This window comes from Lichenostomus cassidix, chromosome 4A (genome assembly GCF_008360975.1).
Source record: "Lichenostomus cassidix isolate B80296 chromosome 4A, HeHo_3.0, whole genome shotgun sequence".
Lineage (NCBI taxonomy): Eukaryota > Metazoa > Chordata > Aves > Passeriformes > Meliphagidae > Lichenostomus > Lichenostomus cassidix.
Window position 1 is genome coordinate 11,932,454 of NC_139485.1, and position 19,904 is coordinate 11,952,357.

At 45.9% G+C, this 19,904-nt stretch overlaps 1 protein-coding gene across 9 annotated transcripts in view; it reads right to left on the reverse strand.

Annotated features, from left to right (window-relative positions):
- Positions 1-19,904, reverse strand: part of MBNL3 (muscleblind like splicing regulator 3) — a 93,804-nt gene that overhangs the window by 37,802 nt on the left and 36,098 nt on the right. The gene's annotated exons all lie outside the window — the stretch shown is intronic.

The following is a 19,904-nucleotide window of genomic DNA, read 5'->3' on the forward strand; positions in this document are numbered from 1 at the left end:
TTTCAGCTGGAAAACAAAGGAGGCTGGAGCTGACAAGTCAGTCTGATCATTAGCGAGTGTTACGTCTCAGATAGGTGTTCATGCAGCCCAGCTGTCACTTGCTGCAGTTCAAAGCCAGCCCTGAACACACCTTATCTGCAAGTCCTTTCTACAGGCTAATGAAATTTCAGAAACTATGCTGCCAACTGAGTCAGTGAGAACTGCAACCTTGCAACCTCCTTTGAACGTTGACCCTGGCCGAATATATCAAGTAACTTCCACTTAAGTGCAATGCTTTTCTCCTAGCAGTGTTGGAGCAGCTCACTTTCACAGAGAAGTTTTGAAGTGTAATTATCTACAAAACACTCATTGAATAATATGTTTTCAAGGAAGGCTGCTAGCCCACCTACAAGCATCCTAAAAAGCAGGTCTAGAATAATGCAGTGATGTGATGCATCTCCCCATTGCCCACACATATCACCTACTTTATTCATACCTATTACTTGTGTATTTCCCAGACATGGGATTCCAGCACATCAGTCTCCTCACAGCTGATTTTCAACTACAGTTTTGCTCCTCCTGCAACAGAAACCTAAAACTTCTGGCTCAGGCCAGAACAGGAATTATTCCCTTCCTCTTTGAGGAAGGGCCCATGCTTAAAGGCTGTGGTCACATCTCCTCCCCCTTCCTTAAAACTCTCAGCTCTAGACTATGCAAACCACCCTCTTTTAACTCTCCCAGCACAGTCTCCAAGCTTTTCCTCAGGCTAATCCCCCAGTCCCTGCTGTGTGTACCTGTGGGCACTGTGCTCCACATAACCCCTGATCAGTGCCGTGCAGGTACACAGATTTTTTCACATGTCCTGCAGACGACACTGCTGCTTTTACATCCCTGCATGGCATTTTCTTTCCTGCTAACAATGTAACATTTTTTGATTCACTTTTAACAAGCCTTTTCCAGAACTGCTCCAGACCCAGCTATGCTGCACCCTGTATAAGGCAGCTGATTCACTCCAACACGGTATTTCATACTTTTTTATTGAACTCACTCTTCTTTTATAGATTACTTTCCCAACCTGTCAAGACTATCTGCAACTCCACATCTGGTTCTCTAAAGTGTCTGTAGTTCCTCCCAGCCCAGAGAACCCTACCAATTTAGCAAGCATACTCCCTCTATTCCATCATTCAAGCTATCAGAATAAAACAAACCTGAACAGTCCTGCCAAGCACATCCTTCCAGACTGCCAGTGGCTCAGTTTTCCAAGCTGTTGTGGATAGTCACATTGAAGTTTATCCTGTGCTTTGTTCCTGGGATTTGTGCTGCGTCAAAGACTCCCAAACCTAACGCCCGCACTCCATCCTTCCTCTCTGAAATAACTCATCTCAAAGGCTTTCCAGTTCTACTGCTTTTTCTGCTCCTCTTGCAGCAAATGCTGGGATTCTGGGGGGTCTGTGCTCTGCACCCCTCCTACACCAGCACCCCTGCTTATACAATATTGGGTACAAAGAAGCTGGTGGTCTAAAGTTACTTGTAACAGCAATAAAAAACATAGAGCACAGCTGGCTGCTGACATTTTTCAAATGCAGGTGTAACACCCATTTACAGAGAGCCCAGAGACTGCTGTTATGGTGAGGATCCTGCTGTGAACAGATCATAGCTGAAAAGAAAAAGCAGAATGTATCTCCTAGTTAGCATTACCAGATGGCAATCAGCCTTGAAGGGAAGGGAAGCAACACAGACTTCCTCCCATACCGAAGTTTCAATTTCAATGTGTGCGAATAAAAATGCTAGAGTTAAGGTTAATCTGCTAGCTTCCAGCTATGGATGATACAGACCCTGTGAAATGCATGTTCTAGCCAGGATAAAGTACAGTTCATGAATACAGAATTTGCTGGAAATAGCGTTCAAACAGCCCATAAAAAGCACAAACCACAGTTTTACAACATCTCTAGGACGAGTTTTGCCTAACTTTGAAATTCCCACCTCTGGGTCCAAAAAGCCACCTCCCTAGCGTGCGCAGTCAGATGAGAAGAAAACTGCTAAGAACACCCCAGGTGCTATTTTGGACCAACTCAGCTCTCCTGCGGTCACTCAAGAATCCTTTGCAGATTTTATGCTGTTCTGAGCAATGCTCTGAGCTGCAGCAGCAGCGTGTCAGCTCTGACCCAAAGCTGCTCAGGTGAACAGGGACATGTCTTTTGTCACGGTACAGAGGACAAGAGTCAGACCTGCCTTTCCACACAGCTTCAGCGGAAAAACCAGAATAGCTATCACAAGCTCCCAGGGCTACCAACATTCCCAGCACTCTCAAGGCAGCCCCAGCCTGTCATTGAAACAACTGAATTTCATGGCTTCAATGAATGTTAGGTCAAGCCCTTTCTGAGCAAGCCTAGGCTTGATTTTGACTGAAATGAGTGAACCTTGATGTTTTGCATGATTCCAAATGAAAGCAGGTGACATTTGGCAGCTACGACAAGAGTTTTGGGTCCTTTTGAACTGAGAGCTCAAAGCAAAGCTCAGTGGCACGTGCAAGTGCAAGGCAGCTTGAAAACCCTTGGAGCACACCAAAAGCAGACATGCTGTGCTGACCCCACTGAAGGGAGGCTGGTACATTTTGCACAGCCCCAGTCTACCCAAATTTCCTCTCCCTACAGCTGTGGTGCAGAGCCTTGGGAAGCCAACCAATGTTTGAGCTTAAAAAACCCAAAGCGTTACATATCTCTGCAATTTTAAAGAGCAGGTCAGCGAAACACAACCACTTCAGTCCAGGGAGGGTCTAGCTCTGTGTCCAGGGAGTTAGAAAAATGCACAAGGAATGGAAAGCAGACACAACAATCCCTGGCTCTAAGACACTGCCGCTGCTCTTTGGCCTCTCCATGTGACTGTTCTGCTGGGATATTTTTGCTTTGCAGGTAAGATGGAAAGAAGGACAAAAGGTAAAAAAAGTCAGCATCATTTTTGCAAAATGTATTCAGATCCAGAAAAAAAGCTGCCAACAGCCAGCTGAGGAGACTGCTGAATAAACACTGCCAAAGACCTGTAACATTTCCATCTCCTTCTCATTCCAGCCTTTGTCTGTGAAAGCCAACCTCTGGCTGTGCTGTGTGCCACTGGTTCAGGGGGATGTGCTGTGCTGATGGCCTCTCTCCCATCACAGGATGGAAAACTGCCCCTTGCCACCAACACATGATGAACAACCCTCGTGGCACATGGCCAAGCTGACAGGGCTTTGGTCATCTACCTGTTGCATAGCTGGACAGGTAACCACCAAAAGGCATATGAGGGACAGCAGCATTTTGCCCAAGCATGCACAAACAGTTCAGCAGCTGAACAATTTCACCAGTATATTAAAAAAAGTACACCGAGCACAGTGCTTCCCTTGCACCAGGGTAAGAGAGTCATCAGGTGCAAATGCTGGGAACAAACAGATGCACAGTGTGGCCAAGCCTTACTGCACATGCCAGTCCTTTCAAATAGTCTGTATAAAAGTGCAAAGCGCTTGGACAAGGGGCCTTGCAAGATCAGATGAGCTCTGCTGGAACTCTAACATGCTTATCTAGGACTCACTTAAAATCTGCAGCCTCAAAATGCTTGTCAAGCTTGTTTTTGTTACACAGCTCAAACCAGAGCAGGAGACAAAAACAAAGCAGAGAGCAGCATTTCTATGTCCTGGTCTCCCTTTTTGGTAGCACCTTAACTGGTGACAGCCACTCACAGCCATTGCCAATCACTTCAAACCACTGACCTCGGCAGGCAAATCCGGCTCCAGAAAGAAACGATGGCTTGTTAGCACAGAGCTCAAGTATTAAAACAAATACTATCACCCTGACATTTTAAAATACATTTTAATTAGAAACAGGGGGGACATGCAACTACTGCATTCCAGTAGACTCTAAGCAGCCACAGGCACTAGCCTAAATTCCCAAATCCTTATTCACCTGGCAATTAGGGAAGCTGAGAGCTGCTGTGAGTGAAGTTTTACTTTTGCACATTGCTGAATACAGCAATGTTCCACTGAGTTTCCCCAGGACAGCACAAAGAGGTCGTGGCTGTCCTCCTGCTTTCATGCAGGATTTTCATTCCAAGCTGTTTGTTATACTTGAAGGTTCTTAAAAACTCAGAGCAGTTATTTTGTTGGGGAAAAGCCCTGTAGCTCCTTCATTATATTTTTACATCTTGACAACTCTTTCCAGCTCTGTTCCCCTGCCAAGCTCTCTTCTTTGAGGCCAATGGCATGCTCTGTTATGCTCAATGAAAAAAGTGTATTGATTTTAATGTTTTTGGTTTGTGGAACATTTTTGCTTGCTCCAAGCAATGGACAGTGTTTACCAAGTCCAAGATATATATATTATAAGAGTATGGCACTGTCAAAGTATATTTTTTGAGCTGTAGAGCTACAGAGCAGAAAAACTTGTTTATCTGAGAGATTACTACTTCCAATAACAGCAATCTCATGCCACAAAAGACAGGAATAAAGACTTCATCAAGCTCTTTTCTTTTGTATGCACCAATACATTTTGATTGTGCTACATTTGTGAACCATATCAGTCTGTTACCACCACATATCTGAAATGAGGTTTAAACAGAATAGAAGTATTACCAATTTAGAATTACCAATCTGAACTGAGCATTTTTAATGTCTTCCAAGTATTATTCCACTATTCTCCTAGGTTCAAGGATGTTAAAAGCAAAATAGGCTAATAAAATAAAATAGGCTTCTTTAACACAGTATCAAAAACAGGCTCTCTCCAAGACAAATAAGACTTCACAGACCTGCCTGGCCGCAGACCTGCTGAAGCAACTGATCGATAATAATTACAAAAGAAGGCATTTAGCGTCCAGTAAAGAGAGCACGTTTAGGAGCATGTTTAGCCCTGGGACCACTGCATGTACAGAGTAGGACGTGGAGCAGGTGACATCCTGCAGTGTTAATATTCCTGTGGGTTTCGATGTGGGACTATTTCTAAGTAAAAAAAAAAATCAATTCTACCTGGAAGATAGAAACACTGGCAAGTCATTGATTTTTCTTCTATAATAAATTACAAAAAAAGCCCATGCCAGTCTCTGGAACAATATTGCACAAGTACTGTATTAAAAAATACCACAAAACCCCACAGAAAAAAAAACAAAATTAAACTTCACATATGTCTTCTACCTTTCATCTCCCTCAATTGTGTCCCTCCTGATTGCTATTATACCAGGCCAGTGTTTAAAAATACCAAGTGCAGTTTCTCTTGTTCCTTAAACCATCTTTTCATTGTAAATCCCATAATCCAATTCTATAACTTTCAACAGATGAATCTGTCAAGGTCATATGGAAAGTTGATGCTTCTGACCTTCCTCTACCTACAGTGTCTGTTGAATATTACAACTGCAGCAGGCAAACCACACGTAGACAGAACCAAGCAGAGTACATTAAAGCCCAGGAGAATAAATGTTAAAGTACTGCGTTCATGAATACAAATATCGGACGTGTGACCACCTCTGGCAGCCTCACTCCTCAAGTTTACACAAGGGAAAAGGCAAACAGGGAAGAGCAGAGATTGATAACTAAGTCTCCAACACAAACCCTTCCTCCTGTCCTGCAGAGGGCAAAGTCATGCTCAGAAAACCTCATTCTCAGTGTTTTGGAAACAAAACGAAATTGTAAATAAAAAGGTATGGAGGTGGCTGGGTTTAGTTGGGCTTTTTTAAGAACTTAGCTAAATACAACCATTTCCCAACTGAGGATTACTCCAATTTTTATTTGTGTTGTTGCTTTCTGAGTAAAGCAACATCTTAATGGGCACAAACAGATTCCTGGTTTTCAAAAGACAATGAAAAACTTAAAAAAAATAAATTAATTCCGTCTGGACTAACCATTTCCAGGGAGAATCTTCAGCCTGGAAAAAATAACTGTGCAGGATGTGCTTCAGTCTCAACTACTGTGGGGCTGCCAGGGGGTGATGCAGCAGTGCCCTGAGCAGGAAAGGATGTGGCTGGACTCTGCCAATCCGGCGTTCCACCCTTCAGGTGGAAACACCAAGATATGTCAGAACATGACACGACAGTCCCTCCGTGCAATAGCTTAAGCCAACAAAGGAGGTGACTGCAGGGCAAGGGCAGATGCAGCAATAAAGGAGGGTGATGGCCTCAGCAGCCAACACAGGATTTGCTCCCTGACATCTGTCAGAGCCAGGGGTCTGATGTTCCAAGGCACAGGACACCTTTCTGCTCTTGGCTAGGATTTGCCCCACAGCAGAAAACAAAGCCAGCTCACCCTGCACTTCACCCTGATGGCTCACTGATGTGCCCAGCTATTTTCTCTGACTATGGTTCAGCTCATCAAAGACCAAGCTTTGCCCTTGTGCTCCTGTTTCAGCCACACGTGCCAGGCAGATTTGTGCACAGCAGCACATTTCCCCTCTGCTCTGGCTTTGCAGAGAAGCTACCAAGCTACCAGGAAAGGGCTGACTGTGTGCCACCAACTCCACAAGCTCTCACTCATCTCTGAGCAAGGACCCCAAAGCTTTCTGGTCCATGCCAGGCCTCAGATTTCATGCCCACAGTATAATGAACTTGCTGTTGGTCAAAGGATTAAAGGTGCAGATACAAAAAGTACCTTCAAGAGAGCTCCTGCAGCCTGCTAGGCACAGCAGGCAAGGACCACACATCACACACGGGCCTTGGCTTCCAAAGAGGACATTCAGGCCAAGTGACATTGAATCACGGCTCTCCATCTAGGAGGCAGCAAGGCTTAAAGAGAAAGGAAGAAAGAAAAAGAAAGAAAAAAACCAGGCAAAAATAAAAAGAAAGCCTGCCTTGCCCTAGGCAAATATTCCACCTCGGTCAGCTTTTGCAGACTGATCTATTTAGTGAGTTGTTTATTACAGCCAGTAGCATATGCACATTTAAGTCACAGAGGGGATTTTTCTCTTAAAAAACACCTTCAGAAATGCTCTTTAAGCAGCACCTGGCCCTAGAAAGCAGATATGTGACCAATATTTGCTGCCATCTGAAGTGAAAGGGAGGTTAAGGCAGTGTGATTGTTTGTTAGGAGCTGAGCCCAAGGAGAAGCACAGAAAGCTGTGGTGGCAACAGGACAGACCTTTTTCCATAGAGGTAAACACGATGGGCTCACAATGCCAAAGATAATACACTGACACCTCTATGGGCAAAAGGAGAATTTGGCAACAACAATTCTGGGATAAAACTGCAATTAGTGAGACATATTTAGGTGCAGTTCACATGCACTAGTCACAAGTGCCACACAGGCAGACAGCTTTAATGAACACGATGCCCAGTTGTGTGCCAACATCTGAAAACCTGTTAATATAAAATGGATTTATTACAACAGCCTTGGCCAGAGCAAAACTTCTACCTGTTCTAATTACAACACTCCTCACAGGTCCCCGTTCCCATAGTCTGTTATCTAGTCTCGTGAGGGTCTGTGCAGATTCACACTCCCAACCTCACTCAGCCAAAGCAGATCCATGCTCTTGTTCCTAACAGCACACTCAAGTAACAAACCCTTCCCAGAAAAGTAACCCAAAGCAGAGGCTGCAAACCAGACTGCTCAAGGTGGCTTTTCTGCTGACCCTGTATTCCATGCTGACCTAGATGCCCAAAATTCAGGGTCTCTAGGTCTCCACACCAACATACACCTCAAAGACCTCAAAATCTAGCAAGAGTGGTCTGCTTTCTCCACGTGATGCCAGAAATGGGGATTAACTGATAATGGATTTTGTAGAAACCATGATTTCAGCTGCTGAGAGGTTAATTCCATGTAGCTGCAGATGAGATCTGTTCCCTTGCCTGTAATAAGAGCTGTAGGACAGGACACTGAAAAGGCTGTATGCCTAGTTAGGTGTACGTATCCACTTTCTCCTGTGGGATGCAACTTTTGGCCTGACCTAAATTCTCCTCTGAGCAGCACTGGTGTAAGTGCCAGAACAGCTAAGAAAGGAATGTGTCCTGCGTGTGCATACATGTGTGTCTGTCTGTCTGTCCCAGCTGACCAACAGGAATGGAACTGATCAGGGCTTTCATTTGCTTGGTGTTCTGCTGTCTGTGTTTTTAATAACCGCCAGATTCACTTATTTAGGTTTGAGAGCTCAAGAGAAAAGCTGGGGGAGGCAGAAGCAACTAAAGCATATCCATGTGGATGTGCTTGCCTATTCAGACCTGAGGCACAAAAGCAAACTGATGAAATTACCATGGAGTTTTTCTGTCCTTCCCATATTGCTGCTCTGCTTTCCAAAACCCTGCCCTGAGCTGCTTGTCCCATTCACCAGTGCAGTACAGACTCCCTGAGATGCTCAACCTTTTGTATATGAGAAGGGTATATGAGAAGGAATGAAAGGGTTATCTTCTGAGGGCTGTTTTCTATTAAAAAGTAATCTTAAACATTACTTCCTTAAGCAGCGGACACCTGACCTCATGCATTTTGCTTTTACTACTGACAAGAGATACCTTCAGATGCAGCACAATCCCTTCCTAAAAGGGCAACAAGAAAAAGACCTTTCGCTGCCCTCACCGGACACAGTCAGGATGAGTCAGCTGCAATGCAAATGTTAATTTGTTTCTAGGTGGGATGGCACCATATAGATGGGGGTAGGAGGGATTGGAGGGATTTTTTTCTGCAAGGAAGAGTGACCTTTCTTGAGGACATCTGCAGTCTCTCTGCCACGTGAGAGGAGTAGCTGCAAAGAAGCTCCAGGGTCATTAGCAAGTCTGGAATGCAGCAGGACCGGTGCCTACGTAAGCGAACACTCCAACACTCTAGAAAAATGCTCTAACTAGTTTAAACCGAGATAGATGGACTTCTGACAGGGCCCCAGCGGAAATCCCTGCACAAACTTTTCTTCAAGTGCCTCTGATACAGGCGAAAAAAGAAAAATTAAGAAAAGTGCTAACACTCTACCCCTGATTGAGCTAAGCACTGAAAGGATGCTTAAAATCATTCTCCAAGAATTGGCACAATCAAAACAGAAAAAAACCCCAATTTTCAGTAGTGTTTTTGTCCTACCTAATGTGAGCTCTATTCCAAGTAAAGACTTCTAAAGATTTTATATTACTGTGGACTCTTCAAAAACCCATGCAGAGAAACACAAAACAACAATGAAAATCCTCTTAATTCAATCTGTGCTTTATCGCACAAGGCCGCAGCAGGGGATTTCTGGCTGTGGGAATACAAATACTCATCAATGCTACAGCTCAGGGTCCTGCTCCAATTACTACCCAAACAGAAAATGAGACAGTCCCAGCCTGAAGAGTTTTCAGTCTAAATACACTAGACTTCGTGGAAAAACCCCAGGCAGCCAGGGGAAGCCTCAGCAACACCCAGACTGCATTCCAGCTGCTCTGCGCTGGGCTGCTGCAGCTGTGATGCCCTTGATGCCTCCCGGCAGCTTGCCCATCCCACCTCTGCACTGCTAGCTAAAAGTGATCCTCCCCATTTGTCTCTCAGCCCCCAGGGGATTTTTTTTCCCCCCACTCAACTCTCCCAGTGATGGCGCAGAGCGGTTTGAGTGGGTTCTGGTGACAAGCGTGATGCGGGCTGTGCGGGGTAATCTGCGCTCTGCTGTGATGTGCCAGCCAGCAGATGCTGACAGGGCTGGCAGCAAGGGGTGGCCAGGGTCCCTGCCACATCCACGAGCTCCCTGTCCTATGGGAAAGTGCCTTGGGGCACTCCCTTGCTCCTCTCCAGAGCTACCCTCACCTCCTTCCCTCGAGGTCATCCCTCACAGCTCAGAGGTTTCAGACATCTCTGTCTTGCTTTTATCAACTCTGATGGCTTTCCAGCTCCAAGCACTGGAGTCACTCAGCCTGCCTGCTTTGCTCCAGCTCCCACCCTGCAGCACATCACTGAGGTTTTACAGGCAACAGGACTGACACAGCAGGGAGTCAAAGTCTGCAGGGAAGTAACCATGATTACCTCTTCAACTGCAAGGGCACCAGATGCACCAAGAAATAAAAATGACTGCTGAAGCAACAGGAGAGGAGAGCAAGAGACTTCCTGGGCTGCCTTGTACAGTCCCTGCAGACAACACAACAGGGACAAAGAGGATGAGGAGCTGCAGGAGGGCTTGGGGATGAACAGGCCCAGAGGGGAGAAGGAAATGGAGCAGAAAAAAGAAACAGGACATTAGAATAAGGCTACAAGCCTTGCACCATGGGAGCAAGATCTGCGAGGCTTTCTGCATAAGCAGGAGCAACTCTTAACACCTTCCCCTACAATATTTTGGAAGCAGCAACATTCCCTCCAACAACTCTCTGTCTTGAAAATCTGCCGGTTTATGAAACAAGATTCCTTCATGGGGAGCAAACAGCTTTCCTTCCTACAGCTGACCTAAAACACCATCATCTCTGCCACACCTGGATGACTTTCTAAGCCCTCCATGAAAGCTCATCTATATATCTGGCTTTCAACTCCCCACCACCCTAGACCACTAAAGTGCATTTCAGCATGGGCTGAAATGTCCAACCCCATGAGACTCCTGCTTTCTCCTGGCAAACTCATCTTGGGCTTGCTCTCTGCAGCATCACATGGAAGGCACTCTGGGAGCAGAGCCCAAGCACTGCCCACAGCACAACACTGCACGAACTGACCATTTGGGATCAAGCAGCACATAATGGCTGCAATCTTTACCCATGCTCTGATCCTTCAGGAATGGACAGCAAGAGGAAGAAACATTCATCAGTGGGATCGGTCAACACAGCTGGGATTACACACTGAGTTTTTGTATTCAAACTCTGCTCAGTTCATGCAGGGCTCTTTAAAGACCTAATCTCCGTGTGACTGTTCCCAGCACCAGCCATGCCCCTGGGGATAACAGGGACTTAGGAAAGCACCGTCATGCCGGCAGTGCTCTCAGGCACGCTGGCTGCCGCTGTGTTGGTGCTGCCCTGGACATCTCTGCACCTCCAGATACTCCACACTTTCCCAAATGTCCCTCTGAGAGTTGTCTCCTCTCACTATGCATCCAGAGCTGATCACAGCACCGCAGAGTTGATAAGGCAAAAAAGTAGTAATGAGACAGAGTTAAAGCACTATGTTTCAGTTTACTGGGGATTTAACCCCATCAGAACCTAGTGTGGGTACCACTGGGCAGAGATGTGGACATCACTAATGCAACTCAGCTGGATTCCAACACTTCGACCTGTAATGGTTGTTTTGGGTCTTTTCCCAACACCAGTGTGGGAGAAGAGCTAAAAGTAAGTGTGGTGTTAATGCAGAGTATGGTCAGAGGCAAGACAAAACCAGAGACCACTCACCAATCACCTGGGCAATGCATTGTGATACTATACCCATTCTGGAGGACCAGCTAAACTGCTCCTGGTTCCCATTCCCAGGACTGTTAACTTAAGCAGAATTTGCCTCACTTGTTAATAGTGCTCTGTGCACCTCCCTCAGCAAGCAGTGGGGGCCAGCAGCCCCCCTGCAGCAGTTATGCTCGGCTGGGTGGTGGGTCTTTCTACTGTGCAGCCAGATTAATACACAAAGTAACTTGTTTTAAACATTCACATTCCTCTGCTGTAAGAGGAAAACTTCTTCCCAGAGCACAGGCTGCTACCTTCCAAACAAGGTCAGACACTGACCTCCTCCCCCACCGCCAATGACCTTATTAGCACTGATCATGGTTCTAATAATATCCCGTATTGTAAGCAGGCCATCTGCCGTAACATTTCACTACAAACTTGGGGAATTGCTTGGTTTGAGTATGCTCGTGTCCCAGCAAGCCAATTGTGCCCTCTCAGGAATATGCCTCTTCCTCAGAGCTTTAAGCTAAATGTTGCAGAAAGGCACTTCCAGCTCTTAGCATTCCAGCTCAGAGCTGCAGCACGCAGAGAACAGCACCGAGCCATTCCCAGGCGCTGGCTTCAGACAGAGACGGTATAAAACACAGAGTTAGTGGTTAATAATCCCTCACTCCAGCATCCGGCTCCTCTGATGGTTGGGTACACCAAGTAACCATGTCACTGAAAGCCTAAACCAAGGCCAAACGCTAACCAGACATTCAGAGACAGATGCAAAACCCGGGGCTCCTGAGAGATAAGCATTGCTTTGTGCCATGTACTTTCTACTGTGTGGACAGCAGAAAGATTTTACTATCCTAACACATTAGCCATGGTTAAGCTGAATATTTTCACTGCCATTACAGAAGAGGGAGCTTTCCTAACAGGCAGGTAAGCTTGCAGAACTAAGCATGTTTGATAGCTATTCATTTGGAAGGAGCCAGAGTTTGAAATGCTTACTCAGTTAGGACACCTGTCTAAAACACCCAGAGTCTTGCTACTACAGCAGCTCAGCTACACTCAGCCTTCAGACATTTTATTTGCACTGCTCCTGTGAGGTCAAAAAGTGCAATTAGGCACAGAGACTGACATTAGAACACTTTCAAGAAGTCTGCATCATCACAGGGCTCTGAAAGCTGGTTTGCCAAACCCTTGGCCTTCCCCTCTAATGAAAAGACCATCATCAGACACAGCACAAGGACTATATGGGGTGAGGAAGGGGGTCAATGCCTGGGTCCCCACTGTTTTATGAACAGCAATAAAACAGTATTAATAAACCAGAAGTAAAACTCTGCCTGTGTGGAGCAACATTCACCCAAGGTCTTCAAAGCATTTATTTTAATACCAGCAAAACAGTATTTATAGGGGTAGATTTTCAAAGAGCTCAGCTCCTCACTTGGAAATCTAACCACTTATTGAAATGCTCTGTGGGAGATGTCAGACGATGGGCTCTCCAAGAAGCCTGGCACATCTTGTTTATATTTGTTTTAAAGCTTCCAAACAGCTCAATTACATAAAAGCATGTTACTGCACCCTCCTTTAGAAGGGTGAACCAAGTGGCAGAAAGCTATTGTCAGCAAAGGGATTACATCAAACTGATGCTACGCCGCCGAAGAAATCCACTAACTCCACATGCTCATTCAGTCACTCCCCTTGAAGGCATCTTTCACCACCTTCCCCCCAGCCTATTTTGCTGGCCTAATGCAATCAAGAGCATGAGTAGTTCCTAGGTAGTTTCATTGACACTGCAGCAAGACAGGACATCACAGCCAAGCATCCTCTTTGCCCCAGACTCTGTCCAGGCATAGAGACTGGTAGGTTTGGTGCTTCTATTTCAATCCCAGTGTCAGCTACTGCTACACATCAGGGCTGGAAGATGTAATGCTTGAACTTCTTCCCTAGAAGAACTTGGCAGTACCACATTTTGCAACATGGCACCATTTGAGGTGCTAGAGCTCACTGTACACACACCCACACACACACCCACCCCCTTTGTGCTCCCTTGGCCAACTTCTGACTCACAGCAGGCAGGGGTAAATGGAACCACAGCCACTTGCTAGCTGGACCCAGCACCTCATCTCCCTCCTCCCTGCACAGAGGAAGCCCCTGGAGCTCACAGAGCATCCCCCTGCAGCTGCACTCAGTCAGGGGCATGGAGCTTGTGCTCGCAGATCCCAGCAGGCTTATCAAGACTGCAAAATCCAGGTGTGCATGCACAGAAACTCCCTAAAGCCAGAGGTGGCAGAGGAGATGACCACAGGCAGTTCTCCCCCTTTAGAGCCTGGCTGAGAACACCACTTCCCACGCTCAAAACTTGATGCAACAGCTCACTCTAGCACAAGGAGCTCTTTGCTGCCCACAAGAACTCTACAGCACTTAAAATCAGGCTTAAGTATTTTGCAGAACCGGAACCTTGGTGTGCAGGGCTTTGCCCTTAGAATGGGAAAACAAGCCTCAGGAGCAGGAGGTGGCATGCCACGGCCAGTGGAACATTGCAATATGCCCATAAAAGGTTTCAAAATGTATCTGCTTAAGCACACGCAGAAGCTCAGAAGGGTTTAGAGTCACATCCCAAAAGAATTTCTCTCCTGCTTTTTTAGGCAAGTGTGAGCAGCAGTCAGCACTTTACCATCATCTTCCCAACCAGAAACCCAAGGTTACTCTTGACTAATATTAATAATGTAAATGCTGCTGGCTTTAGCCTTTGAGGATGGTGGTTTGCTCACGCCACAGGGAGAAGAACGAGGGAACATGAGCTGCAGGCAGGAGCAGAGGCCCTGCATTGCCAGGGCTGGCTGGTGAGGAGAGGAGAGGCGAGGCTGGCAGCAAAGTCCCACTGCTGAATTTGCTTGGCCCATATCCCTGAAGAGGCTGGCCTCCAAAGTGTGGTCTCAGGACCAGTTTGTGGGCACAGCTCTACTTTCCAACACATTCAAGGAGAAAAGCACACAAGTCTGAGGCCCAAGGAAATGCTGTAATAAATTTATCAGCTGCAGGAAGACAGACAAGGACTGTGCTCCTGTGCTTGCCCCTCACACTGGGAGTGCCTCCCAACATGCCAGCCTGTGCCTACACCTCTGCCAGCCTCTTGAACCTGTCCCAGGTGACACCACACGTGAGACTGGCACTTACACACGGGCAGCAGCAAAGGCATCTGCTCCTGTGTGGGCAAGCCCTCAGGAGAAACGTAGGGTCAGGAGGTCTGGGGCACAGATGGTGCTCTCCATCCACTGCACAGCATGTACCCAGTCACCAAATATCCACTTTCTGCAGGAGTACAAGCAGTGAGCTAAGAAGAGAGCATCCCTCCAGGGTGACACCAGAACTAGACTATGCACCAGGAAGCCTACAGACATCTCACCTTTCTTGCCATGTTACCACGGACAACACCAAGTTTCACAAAGCACATGTCCTTGTAAATGTAAAGACCAAGGTAGTGTTCCCTGCTGAGGCTGCTCAGCTACAGAAAGACCCAGTAGATGTAAGAACAAGGGCAACCTCTTCGGTCACCATCACACACCTCAAAGATCACCTGCTTGCTTCAGAGCACAGACAAGGAATTCCAGTGAAGGACTCTGCCTTACATCTTGGAAAATGGCTGGCAATGAATAGGACCTTCTTGCACCTCCCTGTCTATTGCTGTTCTTGCAGCACAGTCACCAGATAACACCAGCCTGTTTCCAGTTACACATGTTCATCACCCAGCAGCTCTGCAGAGAGCCAGGACCAAGGGAATTCCACGTGCTGGACTTTGTATTCAGTGCCTAAGGCACTCTGTCCTCCTGCTAACCCTGCCACAGTGGCAGCAACCTGCAACAGAGGAGCAAGGGGACAGCTCGGAGCAGCAATCCTCTTGACCACGACTGCAAAACCCACCAGTGCTCATCTGTCATGGTTCAGCTGTCAAAAAGTCACAGACAAATGAAGTGAGACTACTGGGCCAGAGAAACCATTGGATAACACTAAACAAACCAAACATGCTGTGCACAGACCTCTGTCCCACAGAAAGATTGGCTAGGCAGATTAAAGAAACAAGGTGTATCCTTTCCCTGGAAAGCTAAACATGCCTAGAGAGGTCACACATCATCTTCAAGTAACCAGCCTTGATCCCACAGAGAGCATCTGCTGTCCTGACACTGGGGCAGGCCTGGGAGATGCTCAGCCACAGGCAGTGCCAGGTGAGCTTCTCCATCAGTGCTCTCCACCCCACAGATGTGCCAAAGACTTCTGAAGATACAGATACAGTATCTGAAGATACTACAGAAAGTATAGACAGCATGTGGACCAATTAAATTAAGCTGTAAAATCATGGAGCTTGTTGTAACCCATAGAGAAGAAGGGATCAGGCCTGTATTAGTTTTTCCTCACAAGCTCTCCTATTCTCCCTGAAATACCACTCTGCTTCAGAGAGAAATAAAAAGAGAAATATTATTAACAGAGGTGAAATTAACAGAGAAATTAACAGAGAAATACAGTATTAACAGTTCTTATAAGTAACATTGAGCCTAAATACATTTTTCCCCACTTTAAGTTGTTTGATTTGGTAGCTATAAAAAGCACTTATGACATGCCATAAGACACACAAGAATCCAGAGTGGACAGAAAGCTGCTGCAAATATGATGTTGCCACATAGGTAAATGGCTTAATGACCAAGGAAAAGTGGATGTTTGTCACACAGGTGACTTAGCTCAACACTGTTCATCTGCAATATTTGCATCTCCATTACACTGAGCTGAGACATGCAGTCAGAGTGTCTCCAAAAATATCACTATGGCTTTGTTTGCTTTCTTCTTCCTCTCTAAAAGTGTAACCATATGCTAAGTTTAGTGGGTGTTTTTAGTTGTTTCCTAGTTTGGAGTTTACTTAAATTAAAAAAAATAGATTTGATTGCCAACCAGTAACAGTCAGAAATAATTCTAGTCAAGTCAGCATAAACCAGGTACAAATTAGCATGAAAACTGTGAGGAACAGCCTCAGGTATATCAGCTTCAAGATCACATAGTACATCTATTGCCCAAGCAGTGTGAACTTTTTAGATTGCCGTGGGACTTTGAATATTATTACCAGAGAATAACACTTCCTTTAGAAAACAGACAATTTAGACAAGCTGCTTTTAACTTATTTTTATGCCTGTTCCCAGAAAATTCACCTTTTTTTTAATAGAGAACTGCTTTGAAACATGCAATAGTTTAACAGTGTTTTTTATATTAGACCTCCCAAAGTAAAAATAAGTATTCCTGAAATTTTTTACCCCACTGTTTTCTATCTCAAAATGCCCTTTGAAGCTTCAATTCACATTAATAATCATAAAGAAAATTTTAAAACCCCAAAACAACAAAAAAATCCCCCAGCCCACACCTCACAATGCAGGGTTTGTAAATTTTTTTTAAAAAACCCCCGATTCCTCAGTGCAGATACCCAAACTGTGAACAGTATAAATCGAAGCCTCTTTGAACACCTGGTGTGCACTACCTCCATATTTTTACATAATATGTCACCATCTCCTAATGCCCCATCTCTGTGTTCCATTAGTGACCAAAGATGATGCTTTTTTTCCTTCATGACAACATCAGAAACTGAAAATACAAGCAATAACTTTCTGGCCAGGAACTAAGAGCTGGACAAGCTTATATCCTGCCCTCCTGATCCAGCCTGAATAGGAAGGTTAATGACTTGATCAGCAGCCCACCAAAGTGCCAAAACAATTTGCAGGAATTGCCACAAGCCAGCAAACCATGTCCTGACCCTTACAAAAAGCACTGGCTCTGCACAGGATGGTGCACACTGAGCCTAAGAGAGAAGCAATGAATGAACCCCAAGGCCACCCCAGTTTACAGGGATGACATTACATTCCCCTCCTTTACTCAGAATGTCTCTAAGGTGCCACAGGACTTGCCTAGGAGGTACCACGGAGCACTGGTCACTGCCCAGCAGCCCTCATGGACACTTCTGGAAGCAGGGTGGCCTAGCACGGCTGGCTCTTATGCCTCTGGACTGCCCTGCAATCAAGGAGTGCAGCCTCTCCTGCCATTCACACAAATTAATTCAGAGAACGCTGCTTCCAGAATAACAAGGAGGGATGCACGAGTAGAGTGAGAGCTCTCTTGGCATCTGATTCAAATCGCAGCTTCTTGCAAGGAACTATTTTTATGTTTTATATCAATCTGCTTGAGAAAGGTTCCTTCTGCTGCCTACAAATGTGCAAACTCCCCCTTCGAAGAAACACAGCTCAGGACAGCAAGATCCAGCCCTGCACTTTCAACCTAATCAAGACCAGATATTTCATGACCAAAGCACTGCACAGCACACAGCGTTCCTGCAGAGCATGTTCTGGTGACCTCCACCTGAGCTTCAGTGAGGGCCCCCATTACCTGCAAGGAGTCCTGTGTGTTCTCCACAAGATTACAGGTAGCACACAGTCACCTGTGAAACAACCCACACTGACACAGTTTAACTGCTTCTGGATGGCTTTTTCCACCGAAACAGGCGTGGAACTGCTATGGGAGATTGAGGGGAAAAAGGGAAAAAGGGATATGCAGTGAGTGTATGGATGCTGTGCATGACCTGACCAGTGAGGTGAAACCATTGTTCGCTGGGTTATCAGAAGTTCCTGCATGAAAGCATTGTTTGAGCTTAAGAGGTCTGTGAGAAAAAAAACCAAGCAACAGCAGCACACAATGGATGCAGATAAGCAACGTCTGAACAAAGCCCTGTGTGGCTGCAAGACAACGGGAAAACTTATTAGCTGCAAGCATCCTATATCCTGCCTCCAAGAAAGCAACACAGATGTTCTGCTAATGCAGGGTGTGAAAACACATGAGAGCACCAAGCAGCTATTGAGCCCTCCACAGGAGAGAGGGTCTGTTCCACAACTGTTGGGCACAAAGACATCCACAGGATGGGCACGAAAACCCTCTGAACAGGTCTGAGAATGTAACACTGTTTGTCACCAGTAAGGCTGGCCACCGTTACAGCCATGAGCCCCTCAAGACCACTGCAAACAGGGCTTTACAAGTCCAGCTTGGGGCCAAGAACAGAACAACCATTGTTTGAGGGTTTAGTCCCCAGAGACCTTATCTCCACTGGGAAATGCATGATGTTACACACACACACACACACACTCAGGCTGCAGCATGGGGGCCTGCAGCCCTCCATGGCACACAGAAACAGGGCTCTGTCCACTGAGAGCTGCTGCACCCCTGGGTCTGAAGGAAGGAAGTGCTCCAAGACCCACTTTCAGATCTGCACTGGGGTGCAGAAAGAGCCCCATCACCAACCCTTGGCCAAGCGCTCTCCACAGTCAGACCTCTCCCTCCTCGAGTACTTCCCAAAGATAGAATTGTCAGCCCTCCATGAGGCTTTCCTAAGTCCAAAAAAATCTACTCCCTGAAAAATTCAGGCCACTTAACCAGCACATACTGGGCATCTGCTAGTGCGTCAAGAGGAAACTGCAACAAGAACGTTAGTTAACAGCCAGTTACACCGGAAACACTCCAAACTGTAGAAGATCACACCCTAGTCCTTCCACTTTTTTTTTTGTTTGTTTTCTTAACATGGCGTGCCCCATCCCATCCCCAGTGCTGAAGTGGGAGAAGTGTTTGCCCATACCAGTGGGTGGGATTTGAACCCCAGCTGCCCCTGGACTTGGTCCTGCACATCCTCCCAGCCCCAGCTGTGCAGAGGAGCTGGCACACAGCCTGGGTGTGCTGCAGGAATTGCACTGCCAACAGCACTCGTGGGGAAGTGTCACACACCAGGTGACAGCACAGCTCAGAGCCCAGCCAAGCTGGGCAGCTGCACAGGGGACACCTCCCCAAGATGCTGCACCAGCACAGGGCACAAAACTACCCTCCACAGCGTGACAATCCTTCTTTCCATTTACAAATAAACACTATAAAATATGAACATATTAATCTCTTCATTAAAAGTATCTGCACTGCCACCGGCTACAATTTAAAAGTTTCAAGGGCATAAAGAACAAGATTTTTCCGCCTTCAATAAAGAAAAAAATGCTTCTCTTGCTGTCAGCAAACCAGCAATGTAAATGAACATTTGAAAGTCACTGTAAAATGAAGAGTCATTGTATATAGTCAGATTAAAAAAGGGAAAACTGAATGCAAACAGAAAACCTGAGCTTCTTGGAAAAAAAGAACAGAAATGAAAATATGAAGAAGCCACTAACAAGATCAAAATGGGTAAACCAGTGTTAGTCCAGATTCAGTCCTGGTCTGAACCTCTGCATATAAAACTCTACCAGTTCTGTTACTCATTATGCTCATAAAAATAAAACCAAATCTTTTCAAGCAACAGTTGAAGTTCAAGGGAAAACTTTTAAGATTGTAAAGTTTTCCAGACTCTTTCTAAAAATTTTAACAGGTTAATTACTCTGGTCAAAACATTAAACACAATGTCAAGAATTCTCAATTGCTATCAGTTATCCATATGGTCTCAGAGTAAAAATACTTTTGAGGAGTCACACATTTTGGAAAAAGGAAAAAAAAAAAGTGGATGGTCCTTTCCCAAGAACTACAATGAAGTGAGCCCAGAAAGAGATGCCCACATCCCCCTCCTGTGAGCCTCCCCACCCATCACCCTGACTCACAGGCCAGGTCTTTGGTATTTTTGAAAGTCACCCCTGGAGCTCCAG